Below are 17,731 nucleotides of genomic sequence, written 5' to 3'. Positions count from 1 at the left end.
TCAACAGACATCCCTCTCGCATCCAGCGCTCTCTTCACACTGTCATTCGATCCTATTCGTGGTCTTCCTCTCAGCCTTACACCTCTCACATCAGATCTAGTTATCTTTTTCACCAATCGCTCATTATCCATTCTCTCCATATGCCCAAATCATCGCAACACCCTCTGCTCAACTCTACCAACCATCTCCTGAACAACTCCAGTTCTCCTTCGCACTTCATCATTTCGCACTCGATCCATACGAGTCACTCCACACATAGTCCTCAGACACCTCATCTCTATTACATTCAAACTTTTCCTCTCTGCTACACCCATATTCCAAGTTTCAGCCCCATATAATGCAGTCGGTACCCCAAGATCCTCATACAGCCTTCTCTTTACATCCATTCTAAGCGAACGACATCTAAACACTTTTTTCTTTCCTCCCAGCACCTTACCTACTTCATTTATTCTAAACTTCACTTCTGCTTCTATTCTTCCATCCACAGCAAAATGTGACCCTAAATATTTAAAACACTCTACCTCCTCAAGCAACTCACCATTCAAAACTATATTCATCCCCCTACCATCTATCAACCTCGTACATTTCATCACTTTACTCTTATTCTCATTTACTTTCAATTTTCTCCTTTCACACACCCTTCCAAACTCCTCTACCAACTGTCTCAATCTCTCCTCCGAATCAGCCACCAGTACAGTATCATCTGCAAACAGCAGCTACTTCAGATTCCACTCTCCACCATCAACATTCACCAGACTCAGACCTTCAACTAAAACTCTTGCATTCACCTCCCTTACAACACCATCCATGTAAATATTAAACAACCAAGGCGACAACACACATCCCTGTCGCAGCCCCACTCTCATGGGAAACCAATCACTCACAGCATTTCGCACTCTTACACACGCTCTACTATTTACATAAAAACTTTTCACCCCTTTTAATAACCTACCATCAAGTCCATACAATCTTAAAACAGTCCACAAAGCCTCCCTATCAATTCTATCATACATTTTCTCTAAATCCATGAATGCCCAAAACACATCCTTGCCTTTCGCTAAATACTTTTCACACACTTGTCTCACAGCAAACACCTGATCCACACATCCCCTCCCTTTCCTAAAGCCACACTGCTCATCACCAATCACTCCCTCTGTACCCTCTCTAACTCTCATAATTAACATTCTACCATAAACCTTACCTACAACACTCAACAGACTTATACCTCTAAAGCTAGTACATTCATACTTATCACCCCTGCCTTTATACAATGGGACCACACAAGCACTTGCCCAGTCAATTGGCACCATACCTTTCACAAAGCACACATTCAACAATCTTACTAACCATTCAACAATAGTCACTCCACCACCCTTCAGGCATTCCACAGCACACCCATCCATACCTGCAGCTTTCTCTGTTTTCATCTCCTTTACTGCCTTCTCCACTTCCTCCTTCGTGATCAAAGAATCACTCAACTCTCCCAATACATTTATTCCTTGCACCTTTCCATCCACCACAATCTCAGCTACTCTTTCCTCCTCTACATTTAACAATCTTTCAAAATACTCTGCCCATCTCTTCCTTACTGCATCCATCTCAATTAACATCCTTCCATCCTCTGCTTTTACTCGTTCTTCCTTCCCAGACTCTCACTTTCGCACCCTTTTCACCTCCTTCCAAAACATTTTCTTATTCTGTTGAAAAGTCTCTGTCAGCCGCCTACCCCACCTTTCATCTGCTGCCACTTTAGCATCACGCACAGCTCTTCTCGCCCTATTCCTCCTTTCCTTATACCTTTCATATGACATCTCATCCTTCCTCTGCAGCCACACTTCATATGCACGTCTCTTCTCAGCCACAGCCATACTTACTTCCTCGCGCCGCCATTCACTTCATTTTCTTACACCACCACCCACACGTCTCACACCACACACCTCTTCTGCATACTCCACCACAGCACTCTTAAACAACTGCCATTCCTCCTCCACACTGCCATTTTCCTGATCTTTCAGTGCGTTCAACTCATCTTTCAATTTCTCCTGATACTCTATCTTTTTCTCTCTTTTATCCAACTCACTTTCAAAACCTCCCTGCCACACCTAACCCTCCCAGCTCTCACCCATCTCTTACTTACTCTTAACTTTCCCTCCACCAGGTAGTGGTCAGACATACCTCCACCCTCCCCTCTCAGAACTCTCACATCCAACAATCTTCCTATTACATTCCTAGACACAACCACATAGTCCATCAAAGCTCTATCAGCAACCCTTCCACCCTCCTGTCTCATCCATGTATACTTATAAATATCTTTCTTCTCAAACAGCGTATTTCCAATCACCATCTCTCGCTCAACACACATCCCTATCATTCGTTCCCCATTTTCATTTCTTCCAGGCACACCATGCGTACCAACTACACCTTCAACTGCTACATTTCCCACTTTAGCATTCAAATCTCCCATCATTACGACATTCATATTCGCTCGAAAACTCTGCAGACACTCATCAACATCATTCCAGAAAGACTCCCTCTCTTCTTCATCCCTTTCACTACCAGGCCCATATGCACTCACAAACACCCACAACTCACGTTCAAATTTCGCTTTCACCCACATCAGTCTCGATGACACCTACTTCCATTCAATCACACACTGCTGTACTTCCGGACTCACTAACAAGGCCACACCTTCTCATGCCCTTCCTCTGCCAACACCTGACAATCTTCCATTCACACTTCCAGACATAGACCCTTCTTCCCCTTTCATCTTCGTTTCACTCAAAGCTAACACATCCACCTTTCTTCTCACAAACATTCTCCCAGTCTCCTCCCTTTTAGCCTCAATCGTACTTCATGCACACACATTCATAGACCCAATCTTCAGGGTACGGGGATAACTCCATCCCTCATCCCTTTCTCTGGCCTGTCTCTTTTTAGGAACTAAAAAACAGAGGAGGGGGTCCCTAGTCTCCTCACCCCACCCCTTTTAGTCGCCTTTTACGACACGCAGGGAATACGGTGGCAGTATTCTTCCTAACACAACCTGGCCGCAGAGTAGTAGTACCACCCCATAGTGCAGTCAGATTGTGTCCTCTCGCGACAGGGGGTATATATATATACATATATATATATATATATATATATATATATATATATATATATATATATATATATATATATGTATATATATATATATATATATATATATATATATATATATATATATACATATATATATATATATATATATATATATATATATATATATATATATACATACATATATATATATATATATATATATATATATATATATATATATATACATATATATATATATATATATATATATATATATATATACATATATATATATATATATATATATATATATACATATATATATATATATATATATATATATATATATATATATATATATATATATATATATCTATATATATATATATATATATATATATATATATATATATATATTGTTACATCGCCTATGATTTCATCATCCTTTGTGTAATTTTAACGCACAGTATGCTGCATGTTTGATCACGAGCGTGTTCTGCCTGAGTTTCCCCCTTCTACCGTTATAGTAGAGTAAGTCGTCCTTTCTGTTGTTCAGAGCAGGATTTTCAGCTCTTTGTCCCCATGGCTTCATTTGCGCGTCCTTCTTACAAGTTGTATCAAGCTCTGCTGGCCCCTATATAATGAGCTCAGTCTCTACATTATTGCCACTTAGATCTGCTCCTCATTTTGTTCACATCTCTGTCCTCCCCTGTACAGTTATTATTATTGTGAGTTTCTCAGGAAGTCTCCAACCATCTAGCAGCTGTGTGATTTGAGTATAAGTGTTATTGCATTTTGTTCTTGTACTGTATAGCATAAGGTGTTGATTTGTAGGCCTAGTAAAGTTTTTGTAATTCATTTTGTCAGCCAGTGGTAATAATAGTTTGTATCTGTAATTATTTATCTTGCATTAACTGAGCATTACCCAGTGTATTTTCATTTTATCAGGGCTGACTTAGATAAATTTACTCTTGCTAATTTCATGTTAATAGAGGCTATTGCAGTTAACCATATATTTAAACTGTTTTTTGCCATTACATTATCCTTATGAGTCCTGAATGTTTTGTTGTTAGTTTGAGCATTAAACTTTAACTTGTAATTTTACCTAACTCTTTTGTTTTGAACCTGGAACTTTACGTGACAGTAGTGACTCTTAGTATTCTCACTTAATGTGTACATTATCTTTCTCTGTTCCGTAACATAAATTTGGCGACCTCTCATCAGGATATTCAGGATATTATCATAAGGATATTGCTTGATATTTTGTGACTGTTACTTATTCATGATGTCTACTATTACTACAGTTGATGAAGCCAAAGATTTTTTGTCAAATGTGCAAACAGTGTGTGATGTAGAAAACAGAACAAAGAATGAACTTAAGCTTGTTGCTCAACAATTGGGAATTGCTGTTCGCTCTCATCATTCTAAAGATCAAATTGTTGATATGATTAATGAAAGCTTGTTTAATGTAACTCCTCCAAATGAGCAAACGCAGATTGAATTAGCTAAGTTACAGCTAGCCCTGCAGGAGGCTCGTGTGAAGGAAGCCTAATTTCAAGCACGTGCTAAGGAGGCTGAGTCTCAGGCTAAGGAGGCTTGTGTTAAGGAGGCTGAGTCTCAGGCTAAGGAGGCTTGTGTTAAGGAGGCTGAATTTCAGGCCCGTTCTAAGGAGGTTGAGGCACAAGTTGAACTTGCTAGAATTCAGGCAGACCATGAGTATCGCATGAAACAATGTGGAATTGGATCATCTAGCTCTGATGATTTTGATGTGGCTAAAAATGTTAAACTTGTCCCTCCTTTTAAAGGTGCATACCACAGTTATTGCTATAGAAGGGGAAGTGGGAGGTGGGACTGAGGAGGGTGGTGGGTGAGGAAGGGTTGGGAGGAGGAGGATGTGGGCGTGAAGAGAACGATGGGTGAGGAAGGGTGGGGAGGAGGAGTTGGAGGGTCTGGGAGAGAGGAGGACAATGGATGTGGAAGGGTGGGGTCGAGGTGGGAGATCTACTTTCAGGGCGGTAAGGTTGGCTATCCTGTATCAATTATTGGAAATACAGCTATATATATATATATATATATATATATATATATATATATATATATATATAGATAGATATATATAGATATATATATATTGATAGATAGATAGACAGATAGATATAGATAGATAGATAAATAAATAGATAGATAGATAAATAAATAGACAGATAGATAGATAGATACGTGGACATATATATATATATATATATATATATATATATATATATATATATATATATATATATATTTATTTATTTATTGGCAAAGAGGTAACCAATGCCACCCGTCCCCCCTTCCATCAGACGTCCCACCTCGTCCCTCCCTTCCTCACCCACCATCCTCCTTATAACTCCCACATCCCCCTCCCACTGTTCCGCATACTATGGTGTGAACCTTTAACATTCCCACCTGCTGCGGATTCAGAGGTCGACGAAAGTGAGGTTCACGGTGAGGGATGACTGGCATGACGGTATTTTTGTGATAATAATGCGAGGTTGCGAGGAAACGATAACCCTACGGCATATCTCTTGAAAACTGGTAAGGGTCGTTTGGTTCATGACGATGGTCGAACAAAATAAATCACTACCGATACCCGTGTGTTTCACATGAATGAATGAACCACTACCTGGAAGCTTATGTTGTAATACTATGGTTATAAATATATCTACCATGTGTATGACACGTTAATCATTATCAGTATAATACGTTTACTTGCATTATACTGATTGGAGACCAGTTAGAACTGCACATTGACAAATTATCACTGGGTATGTTTCGCCAGAACAGCCGACTGGATCTCGGTCAAGTTCATAGCTACCATTGTTACCAGATAAAACACCAAACATGTTGGTGGACTAGGTGGCCTCGAGTCATCTGCTCGCAACTGTACCTCTAGGGCATTATTAGTGCCCCATAACTATATATTCATTTAACATACAATTATTTATACAATTTCCATAACGAAATTGTGATAGATTCATTGTAATACGAGTGAAGAGGTTAGGTATAACGAAATAATTGGTAAATGTAAAAATATTAATGCTACCAACCTATATATGTGACAGTAACAGTAATTCTTGTAAAAACTCTACATTAATTCAAACCCTTGAAAATACCGACGGAAAAAACAGAAGTGTTAGGAAATTACAGAGAGAGAGAGAGAGAGAGAGAGAGAGAAGTATTCCCCTGATACTTGAGCTTGGCAAATACCCGCAGGTGAAATAGGTACGGCATCTCTCTCTCTCTCTCTCTCTCTCTCTCTCTCTCTCTCTCTCTCTCTCTCTCTCATGCATGCAAACATAGCTTTACACACACGCACACACACATGCAGATAGATAGATAGATAGATATAGATAAATACAGAGAGAGAGAGAGAGAGAGAGAGAGAGAGAGAGAATCAGTTTCCAAGTGACGTAGACACGAAGGAAAGTGGGAGGAGCCATATTCTGGGGGCGGAGTAAGCTGCGTATGAGCACACTGTTTGTCTCTACACTGTGGATGAAATGGAGGGATGGGGTGGAGAGGTATATGAGAGAGAGGGGTGTGAGTTGGGAGCGGGGCAGTGAAATGGCGGGGGACAGGGCGACGTGGAGGCGATTTGTTTGTGGCCACCCCGAACGGGATTGAGGCGTCTGGCAATATATATATATATATATATATATATATATATATATATATATATATATATATATATATATATATATATATAAATATAATAAAGTGGCAACGAAACGGTGCTATGACTGCGGCGAGAGAAATACGATCCTTAACGCTTTTCATCCACTGACCTACTTAATTTTGTTCTTGATAAGACCAGGTTATATTATTCAACTTAGGCAAAGAAGGAATGCCTTCTCTAAACCCTACACTTGGAGAAAGAAGAGTCTTGTAAAATTAATGAAATCGTCAAGAGGTAGCAAGAATGAAATTAAAAATACATCAGCCTGACTGAAAGAATTTTGCAAGGCCATAGAATTGCAGAGTTCATTTAATATACAGTTCTACTGAGTTCTGTTGATAACTGTACAACGTAAAATGAGAGTGGATGAGGAATTTGGAAGGAATTTGAGTGTAAAGTGGATGAAATGTAAGAAAATGTTCCGGAATGAGGTAAAGTGAGTTAGACAGGGTGCCAAAGAAGGCAGTCAGGGAGTGAAAAAAAAAATGGTACATTACTAATCGAGAAAGGAGGAAAAGTGAACAGATGGAGAGAGCACCTTAAGGAATTGTTGAACATAAAGAATGAAAGCAATGCGAGTGTATGTGGCTGGGGAATGGCTGGGAGAAGGATGGATGTGAGAAGGGAGGAAGAAGTCAGTAGGATGGAAGTTTTTCTTTTTTTAATAACAGAACGGAGGAAGGAAAAACAAATTAATAAAACAAATAATCCATACACCAGATTACTGGTGTCCTCTATTCATAAAATATCTGTAACAGTTAGACTTGAACAGCTGTGGGTTGAAATTTGGAGCGAAACAACTCTGAGGAAGCGAGTTCCAAAGAGATGCAGTTCGGGGAATGAAAGAATTCTGATAGGCAGAAGTTCTGCATTATGGCTGAGTGACATTCCAGTCATGAGCGCTACCAGATGCCCGTGTAGCACGAGGGAAGGGCATGGAGAGGTGGCACCATGGACGCAACTTCGTCTGAGCTTTTGCCATTGAAATATCTGTAAAATAATGCAAGGGAGGCAACATTCCTTCTTACTTGCAGGAGAGGTAGTATATTTGTAATGGCAGGGTTGTTAATATTTCTAACAGCTTTGTTCTGAATTTTGTCTAGTTGTTTTAATGCAACCTCTCCACATCCATTCCACAAGGGTGAGCAATATTCAAGCTGAGAGCGCACGTGACTCTTATAAATTATAACTAACTGCTCATCAGCGAAGAAGGTACGGACTCTGTACAATAATCCAGGTTTCTATGAGGCGGTTTTAGCAAGTGGTCTGACATGAGAGGTCCAGCTGAGGGCATTGTTAAGTGAAACGCCAAGAATTTCAGTACTTTTGGAGATGGGAATATTAGTAGCACCGAAGGTAATGTACGAATCTGGCAATATCTGTCTATTAGTAAATTGTATATATTTAGTTTTGTTAGCATTAAAAGAGACAAGGTTGTTTTGTCCCCATTCACTGATCGTAGATAGGTCTTGATTTATGGAGATGGCTGTAGTGAGTTGAAAGGTAGAGATACTAGACTTTGTAAATGGGTGTCTGAATGTGAATGAACTATGTAGTGTTGAGTCATCTGCGTATAAGTGGATGGGATTGTGGATGACAGATAAGAGATCATTAATATGAACCAGGAATAGGGCTGGTGCCAGAACTGACCCCTGCGGCATTCCGGCGTTAACTGAGTGGAAATTGGAATATACATATCTACTTTTACTCTTATTTTCCTGTCACTAAGATATGAAGAAATCAAAGGAACAAAAGACGTTAGTCCATAGCAAGGGAGTTTGGGGACCAGGGAACGGTGCCATACTCTGTCGAAAGCTTTAGACATATCAAGAGCTACTGCATGAGTTTCTCCATGTAGATCAATTGATTAATGGATGGTATGAGTTAGGAGATTATGTCAATGATGGATCTTTCGTGGCGGAAACCATATTGTCTATTACTGATTAAGTTGTTGGATTCAAGATTTTTAACAATGTTCTTATTAATTAAAGTTTCAAATACCTTACCAAGAGAAGATGTGACAGCTATTGGTCTGTAATCGGAGGGGTCAGAGGAACTTCCTTTCTTCGGAATTGGGTGGATATTGGCTTCTTTCCATGAATTTGGGAATAAAGAAGTACGTATGCATAGTCTGAATAATTTAGCTAGGACAGAGGCAAGTTCAGGGGAACACTTTTCAAAACAATTGGCGGAATTCCATCTGGGCCTGGAGCTTTGTTGGTAGGTAAATTGTCTAGGATGGATTTTACGTATCTTGTCTGTATTTTAATTGGGGCAATTTCGGGAGTCAAGTTCTAACACTGGGACATTCTGGCTGGTATCGTCTATGGTAGAGTTTCTGGCAAATGTACTGGCAAAATTATCCGTTTCTTACGCGGGTCGTTTGTAATGTTGCCATCTGAAGATTTTAGTGGGGGAATGGAAGATGACGTTAAAGTTATTATTGAAAGAATTAAGAGTTGACCAGAATATTCTATTGTCATTACGGTTGTTAAGTAGTTTTGATGCTTGCTTTTGAAGAAAGTTTGATTTAGCTAGATTTAATACAGCTTTTGCATGATTTCTACCAATTTTATATTGAGAGAGTGATTCAGATGTTTTTTATTTCAAGTAAGAGTTATGTGATAATGATTTTTGGGCTGTTGCTCTGGCACAGTTGCAATCAAACCATTTTGGAGAGTTCGATCTTTTAGTGAACTGTTGGCTTGGTATGAATAAATCCATACCAGCTAGTATTAAGTCGCAAATGTGGAACTGGGTATTATTGGGATCACTAGAGAAGAAAGACTGCCATGGAATGTCAGCAATGAAGGAAGTTAAAATGGGGAAGGCCCCATGAATTGATGGAGTGTGTGGTGAAATGCTGAAGCATGGGAGAGAGATAGTAGTAGAATGGATGTGGAAGATATGCAGATTGGCCTGGGAAGAAGGTAGAGTCCAGGAGGATTGCAAGTCAGGTATAATTATTCTCCTGTACAAAGGAAAATGGGAAAAGGAAGTGTGTGGCAATCACAGTGGCATTTGTCTTTTTAGTGTAATAGGAAAAGTATACGGTAGCATACTTAGTGACATAGATAAGGAAATAACAGAGGAATTAGTTGGTGAAGAACAAGGAGGTTTTAGGAAGGGCAGAGGTGTGTAGATCAGATATTCATCCTTAGATCTTTGGTGGAGAAATTTCCAGAGAAGGGAAAGAAGTTGTATGCAGCCTTCATGGATTTGGAGAAAGTATATTACAGGGTGGATAGACAAGGATTGTGGAAAGTATTAAAGATATATGGAGTAGATGGGAAGTTGTTGAAGGCCGTGAAGAGTATGTATGAGGGAGCTAAGGCTGCAGTGCGTGTGGATAGTGAACTGAGTGAATTTTCTATTTGAAAGTTTGATTGAAGCAAGGATGTGTCATGTCTCCGTGGTTATTCAATCTGTATATGGATGGGAGTATAAAAGAGATACAAGGTAGGGCAATGGATGTTGGTGCAATTCTAGTGAGAGAGGGCAGTGTTTGGAAACTCCCAGTACTGTTGTTTGCTGGTGATACTGTGTTGTTAACTGAAGACGAAGGGGAGCTACAAGGCTTGGTGGATGAGTTTGGGTGGTAGTGTAAGAAACAAAATCTAAAGGTGAAAGTAGGGAAGAGTAAAGTTATGATCTTCGAGGAAAGTAAAGTCAGTGAATGTACAGTGAGGTTGGATGAGGAGGAAATGGAAAATGTGAATGCATTTAAGTACTGGGTGAGATGAGTAAGGATGGAAGTTTAGAGAGTGAAGTGCTTGAATGGGTACATCAAGGAAGAAAGGATGCTAGTTCCTTGATAGTAGTGATAAGAAACAGGGAAGTGAGCATGGAAATGAAAAAGTTACCTGACAGTATTGTGATACCAACTCTAACGTATGGAAGTGAAGGTTGGACTTTGTTGTAGGCAAAGAAGCCAAGAGCGAGCGCAATGGAAATGAGTTATTTGAGAGAAGCATGTGGAGTCACATGGAGAGACAGACTGACAAATGAGGAAGTAAAGAGTATTGTGGTGTAGATTTGGATGTGGTAGGAAGCATTAGGAGAAACACACTGAGGTGGCTTTGCCATGGGAAGAGGATGGAGAGTGAGAGAATGACGAGAAGAGTGTATGTGAGTCAGGCGGATGGGGGGAGAGGGAGGGCGAGGGAAAGGATGATATACAGGGATGGAGTGGAGAGGTATATGAGAGAGGAGGGTGTGAGCTGGGGCAGGGCAGTGAAATGGCAGTGGACAGGGCGACAGGGAGGCGATTTGTTTATGGCCACCCCTTGCAGGATTAAGACGTCTGGCAATACAATAGATAGATAGAATTCATTTTCAGTCCCTTAGATCTGGTGACATGTTTTAAATTGTGTTATTATTGTCACCAGATGACTTAATTCAGCTTGAAAAAGGTCACTTATACAGAAGGGGTTCATGAAGGCTACAACTAACCCCTTTAGTTTGAAAAGTTACCCCAAATCTGAATGAAAGTGCCTGGGAAGAGCAAGAATGGAGTAAAATATGTCATCAGATCAATGGAGAAAGTACATGATTCATAATGAAAACTGAATACAAAGAGAGGGTAAACAGAGAACAAAATTCAAATTTTACATAGATCTATCTATCTATTGCCAGACGCCATAAGCACGTATGATTTGGTTATATGGTTACCACCCAGCATTGTAAATGGTTTCTTGGCTTACAGGAAACCATTTGGCTTGTCACTCAGTGTAAAGCCACCTGTAAAGGAAAGAAAAGCAATAAGTGACAAGAGAGATGGGAGAAATAGGAAGAGAGGATGACAGGCACAGAAAAAGAATGATAAAGGCTAAGGAAGAAGTAGGCAGCACTACATCAAGTGAGTGGATATATATATATATATATATATATATATATATATATATATATATATATATATATATATACACACACACACACATATATAGATACATAAATAATTTAACTCCGTCGTACTCATTGACGCATTAGTTGTCTTTTGGTTCTGGCTGCGCCTATACTCACTGACATGTTTGTTGTCATAAAAGCATAGAAACCTTCGTCAGAGAAAGTGTTTTCGGCCGATTGGCGTCATAGCTTCCCCAGCGTTCGTTAACAGTAATGAGTTGGCAACTATGGGTCCCAATACCAGCAAGAGAGTAGATGGGTTATTCAGTACCAAATGAGCTGTGAGTGGGGAAGGTACTGTGCGGTTTGGCCCTTTAAATTTCCACTCTTACCCCCGTCCCAGCCGTGTGACATATTTCACTATTCCAGTAGTGCTAATGTAAGTTTTGGGGCACTGTTGTGATTAGATTTGGTGTTTGCAATAGGAAGTTAGGTGTTTGTGAAGCATTCCTGCTTGTTATCAGCCATTGTCCCAACGTAGATTGTGCTACTGTTTCTAATCAACTACACTGCCTCTACCATGCACCAAATGTGAGTATTCAAAAATAAAACTAGTGACAGTAAATCATGTGAATATTGTGCGCATATCTCATGTACAAGGAATTGGTGGAATATGTGCAGTAGCTTAGAGGGAGGCAGGAAACTGCCCTACAGTCACACACGGCGTGGGTACACCGTAGTTTTTTGCATTTTTCTCGAAAACTATGAGGCCTAGGAACACCGTTTGGTCTCAAATGAAAGCCAATGGAATTCTGAATCGGATCATAAAATAAAAACATAACACTGTCAAGAAAAATTTTTTGCTAGAGCTCCTCAAATAAAAAATCTGTTGTCTGTCGGAAATGGGTTTTACTTATTACTCAAACACCATACCTTGTATCAAACTGGGACCCCCGCCCATTCGAAACCTAATAAAATTCTCTTTCCAATGATGGTATAACATGTAGAGACTGATTGGTAAACATTTCACTTATTTTGTTGGGAAGTGAGATGTATGTTCCCAAATGTTTATTCACACGGCCCTAACGTACGTATAGTGTGTGTGTGTGTGTGTGTGTGTGTGTGTGTGTGTGTGTGTGTGTGTTTGTTTTGCTTACTGTGTAGAACAAACAACGACAAATAGGAATATGTGGGTTTTGTGGCAAAATAAATATGTTTGGGTGGTGAAAATAAGACAAGAATACACTTTTTTGGAGTGCGCTGTGGGCCGCGGGAGGGGAAAAAAAGACGATGTGTTGTGGAACACAAAACTTATCCGTGCGTGAAAGGGTTAAGAACTAATACATAAAGCGAGGCATCAGCAGAAAAACACTTCTATTGAAAAAAAGTGAGAAATGCAGAATGATACCAAGCAAACCAACTAGACAGATCAGTTGAATTTCAGATTTCTCTCTCTCTCTCTCTCTCTCTCTCTCTCTCTCTCTCTATTGTGTATAAAATATATAACTATATATATATATATATATATATATATATCTATATATATATATATATATACATATATATATATATATATATATATATATTGTGTATATATATACATATATATATATATATATATATATATATATATATATATATATATTGTGTATATATATATATATATATATATATATATATATATATATATATATATATTGTGTAAACATATATATATATATATATATATATATATATATATATATATATATATATTGTTACATAGCCTATGATTTCATCATCCTTTGTGTAATTTTAACGCACAGTATGCTGCATGTTTGATCACGAGAGTGTTCTGCCTCAGTTCCCCCCTTCTACCGTTATAGTAGAGTAAGTCGACATCTCTGTTATACTTTGCGGGATTTTCAGCTCTCTGTCCCCATGGCTTCATTTGCGCGTCCCTCTTACAAGTTGTGTCAGGCTCTGCCGGCCCCTATATAATGAGCTCAGTCTCTGCATCGTTGCCACTTAGATCTGCTCCTCATTTTGTTCACATCTCTGTCCTCCCCTGTACAGATATTATTATTGTGAGTGCTCAAGAAATCTCCAAACATCTAGCAGCTGTGTGTAATTTGAGTATAACTGTTGTTGCCTTTTTTCTTGTACTGTGTCACGAATCAATTCGCGACATTTCCTTTTTGTGAGAAGCCACGAACTAATAGTGGAAAACTCACTGTGTATCGCTCAGTTAACCGTTTCTCTCTCCATTTCGGGGTATACTTTTCAAATCATTCGTCACTTTCAAAAGTGACCGATTTAATGCACGTCACTAAGTGCGCTACTGAGCGATACAATTGTTTCTTTATCGTTCGCCTCTGCTTGCATAAACCGTTAGCCACGCCTTCTTCCGGTGGCTCGTGCTTCCTGCCCATACATTATTTGAATTCAGTCTTGTGTTTGTTGTGACGGAGGAAGGTCCTGTGCCAGCAGTGTGAGAGGTCAGCTAGTACCCAAACTCCACTTCACAGTTAATCCAGTCCTCCCACCCATCTGGTGATACGCAGCATTCATCGACTATAGTATTTCTTTTGTGTATTTACTAGTTATAAGAGTTTAATTAAGGTGTTTTTTTTTCTAGACGTAAGTATTTAGCTCGTGTGAGAGTGAGTGAGTGCGTCTCATTGATTTGAAATGTAACGTTAAATTTATTTTTTTGTAATTAATAAATTTAACAGTTCCTTTCTCGAGCTTAATGTAAAGTAAAAATCTTGTTTCATTACTCCATAATTAAGCTTATTTTCCACATAGCTCCTAGCTTGCATAAACGTTTGCTTTCATAACTGGTACTTAGACAGTCTTGTTGTATTAACTTAAAATCCGTTGTGCCAGGAGTTAATGCATCAGCAAGAACCTGATGTTATTATTATTAGTATTAGTTATTTATTGTCAGGGGTGATGTAACTTTCTCCAGAGGCTAACAGTACAGTAATTCAGCAATTGTGAGTAATTAGTCTCTGCTGTGTACTGTTGAGAAAGTTTATAAATTCTCGTTCTTAGAGAATCGTGCACAAGCCAGCGTAAAGTAATCGTTGCTTGATGTAGCAAGACAATCATTGTCTCTGCGCTTCATTATTATTGAATATAAATATCAATTTAAATAATATTTAACCATTTATATCAAAATTACCGTGATATTATAAAAACTCCGTGACAATTGGCGACCTCATTCCAGGATATTAACTCCTAGCTCTAAAGCTATTCACGAGATAGTGCTCACTCATTCATATTTAGGTATTTATCATTAAAGTTTATAGACACAAGCTTACTGGTGTTTACCCTTAATTTAGCAAGTGAATTTTGCTTTATTAATCAATAGAATACTTAACTCTAGTTTATTTTTGGTAACGCCAGACAATTTTATTCGCTCCTGGGTAGTCGCCGTACCCATTGTGTTTATTATTGAGTCTTCCCAGTCATTTACATTTTTGATTTATTCTTTGCCAGTTAACTAGATAAGACTGGTCACCACTAGCTTGTGTCTGTATTCTTTACTTGTTTTTATTAGTATTCGTCGCTAAGCAGTCAGTACTCAATTTCGGTTACTTAGTAAATTGAGCTAGCATCATGGCTACAGCTGTATATGTACAGGAAGCCAAAGATATTGGTCTCACAGACCCAGAGAAGATACAGAGTTACGTTCTCTCACGGTTCAATTACGAGCAAGAACGTGAGAAAGATGCTCGTGAAGAGCGTAGGATTCAGCGCGAATGCGAGCGAGAACAGCGCGAATACGAGCGAGAACAGCGTGAGGAACGTGAAAGAGAGCGTGCTTATGAACAAGAGCAGCGTGAGAAACAGCGCGAATACGAGCAGAAACAACGCGAGCTCGAGTTAGAAAAAGAGCGAGAACAGCGCGAACACGAGCGAGAACAGCGCGAATACGAGCGTGAACAACGAGACAAAGAACGAGAACATGAACTTGAAGTGCTGAAGCTCAAGCGAGATTCCTTGGCTTCAGACACGTCTGGTGCAGTTGGTCCAAGCTCCACGAGCGTTCCCCCTGCACATGTCCTGGCGACCCCACGCATCAAGCTTCCTTCATACAAGGAAAGCGAGCGAATCGAGCCGTACATTGCTCGTTTTGAGGACATGGCAGACTTATATCAACTGGATGAGGCAGCTAAGCGGCTTCAATTTCTTAGTTTATTTGAGGGCCCTGCCCTCGATATTCTCCACAGAATTCGTGGAGACAATCTCACATATGAGATGATGAAAGCTGCACTCATTAAGGCGTATGGTCTCACAGTAGACGACGCCAAAGTTCAGTTCATGCGAGCTCGTCTCCAAGACAAGGAGACAGCTGTTCAGTTCCTTGATCGTCTCACAGCTTACTTAAATGAGTGGATGGAGAAAGATGAAACTCCTTCCACGCGTGAGGGGATAATTGACCTTATGCTGCGTACACAGCCAGAGAGGTCGTGGCCTGCTGAGCTCATAGCACAGCTTAAGATCTGCCAGGTGAAAGATGCCAGCCAAATGGCAGAGAAGGCTGACGCATTCTTTACTGCATACGGGTATCAAGCTCGTAAGCAAAACACCTGGAGCAGAAAAGATACTGCCAAGTCTGGGAAGCCGTCTCAGACTGAATCCCAGCACCAAGGCCGTTCTCAGAGTAATGGTCAAGGCCCAAGCAAACCGCAGTGGAAGGACCAGGGGCAAAACACTCAGAAACCTGAGTGGAAGCGGTACAACAAGTACCCTAATCAGCAGCAGTATCAGCCATGCAACCGACCGTCGGGACAAACTTTTTCACCACCAGCTCAAAAGAGGCAGGAAGCGAATGCAGCCTTCATTCCTCAGCAGCAGCCTGGTGGTCACGTCCCTACCAGTGTGGGTACTTCCCCACAGTTCACTAGTCCCACAGTGACAGTGAACCCCCCTCCACAGATGGCCAATGTTCCATCTTCCCAATATAACCCTCAAGGCACAATGTTTGCCACATCAATTCAGCAGCCTCATGAGTGGCTAGCTGCTTCCTCCACAGGCCCTCCCACAGGTGACAGTACCTTCCTTGTTCAGCAAGGGTTTGTGGGAGACATTCCTGTGAAGGTCCTGAGAGACAATGGTTCCTCAGGTTGCTCTGTTAAGCAGAGTCTAGTTCGGCCTGAGCAGTATACAGGTCGACAGGTCCATGCAAAGCTTATTGATGGATCAGTGAGATTGTTCCCTGAGGCATGTATCCAGGTGGCGTCTCCATTTTTCACTGGCTTGACACTTGCAGTTGTTATGCCAGAGCCTCTATTTGACTTAATAGTAGGCAATATTAATGGAGTCAAGGATAGTTGCTCCGATGACGCTACTCAGACTTCGGCTGCTGCGGTAACACGAGCCATGACTGAGGCTCAAGACTGTGTCACCCCAGTGATCATTGAATCGCCGCAAGATCTGATGTGTAGTCAACTTGTTGTGCAAGAACAACATTCTGACCCGACACTTGCTGCCGTGCGGAACAAACAAAAGGGTCGAGTGATAAAGTATTCACGGGGAGGTCGAGCCAAGTTCCTTCGCAAACAAGGACGGCTCTACCGTGAGTCACGAACACCCGAGGGCGAGGTTCGACTGCAGTTTGTCGTTCCCGCCAAGTACCGCCCAACAGTGTTACAATGGGGTCATTGTTCAGCCTCAGGAGGTCACATGGGCAAAAGGAAGACCCAGGGCCGTATCCGAGCTGACTTTTTCTGGCCAGGGATGGGACGGGACATAGATAGTTTTGTCCGTTCCTGCAGTGTGTGCCAAAGTATCGCCACTACTCAGGGACATGCCCTTCCTGTGCCATTTATAACCACACCTGTAATCTCTGAGTCAGTTGAGAGACAGGGTAGTGGTGAAGTGGGTGCAGACCTGACGTCTCGCCCATTGGCCCCACAGGACACATTATGTCCAGGGCCTGTACATACATATTATGTACCGTAGGTTAAGGGGGAAGTTGAGAGGCGACTTGAGGCTATGGAAGACCCAAGTTTGCATAAGGATTCTCAGCTTCCCAGTACTAATAGAAGTACTGTAGGTTAAGGGGGAAGTTCGAGAGAGAACTCCGCAGAGGCGACTTGA

Source organism: Coenobita brevimanus, chromosome 108, assembly GCF_032717465.1.
Source record: "Coenobita brevimanus isolate Jiangsu-jjx chromosome 108, ASM3271746v2, whole genome shotgun sequence".
NCBI lineage: Eukaryota > Metazoa > Arthropoda > Malacostraca > Decapoda > Coenobitidae > Coenobita > Coenobita brevimanus.
The sequence above is the reverse complement of the archived record's forward strand: the minus strand, read 5'-3'. Positions refer to the sequence as shown.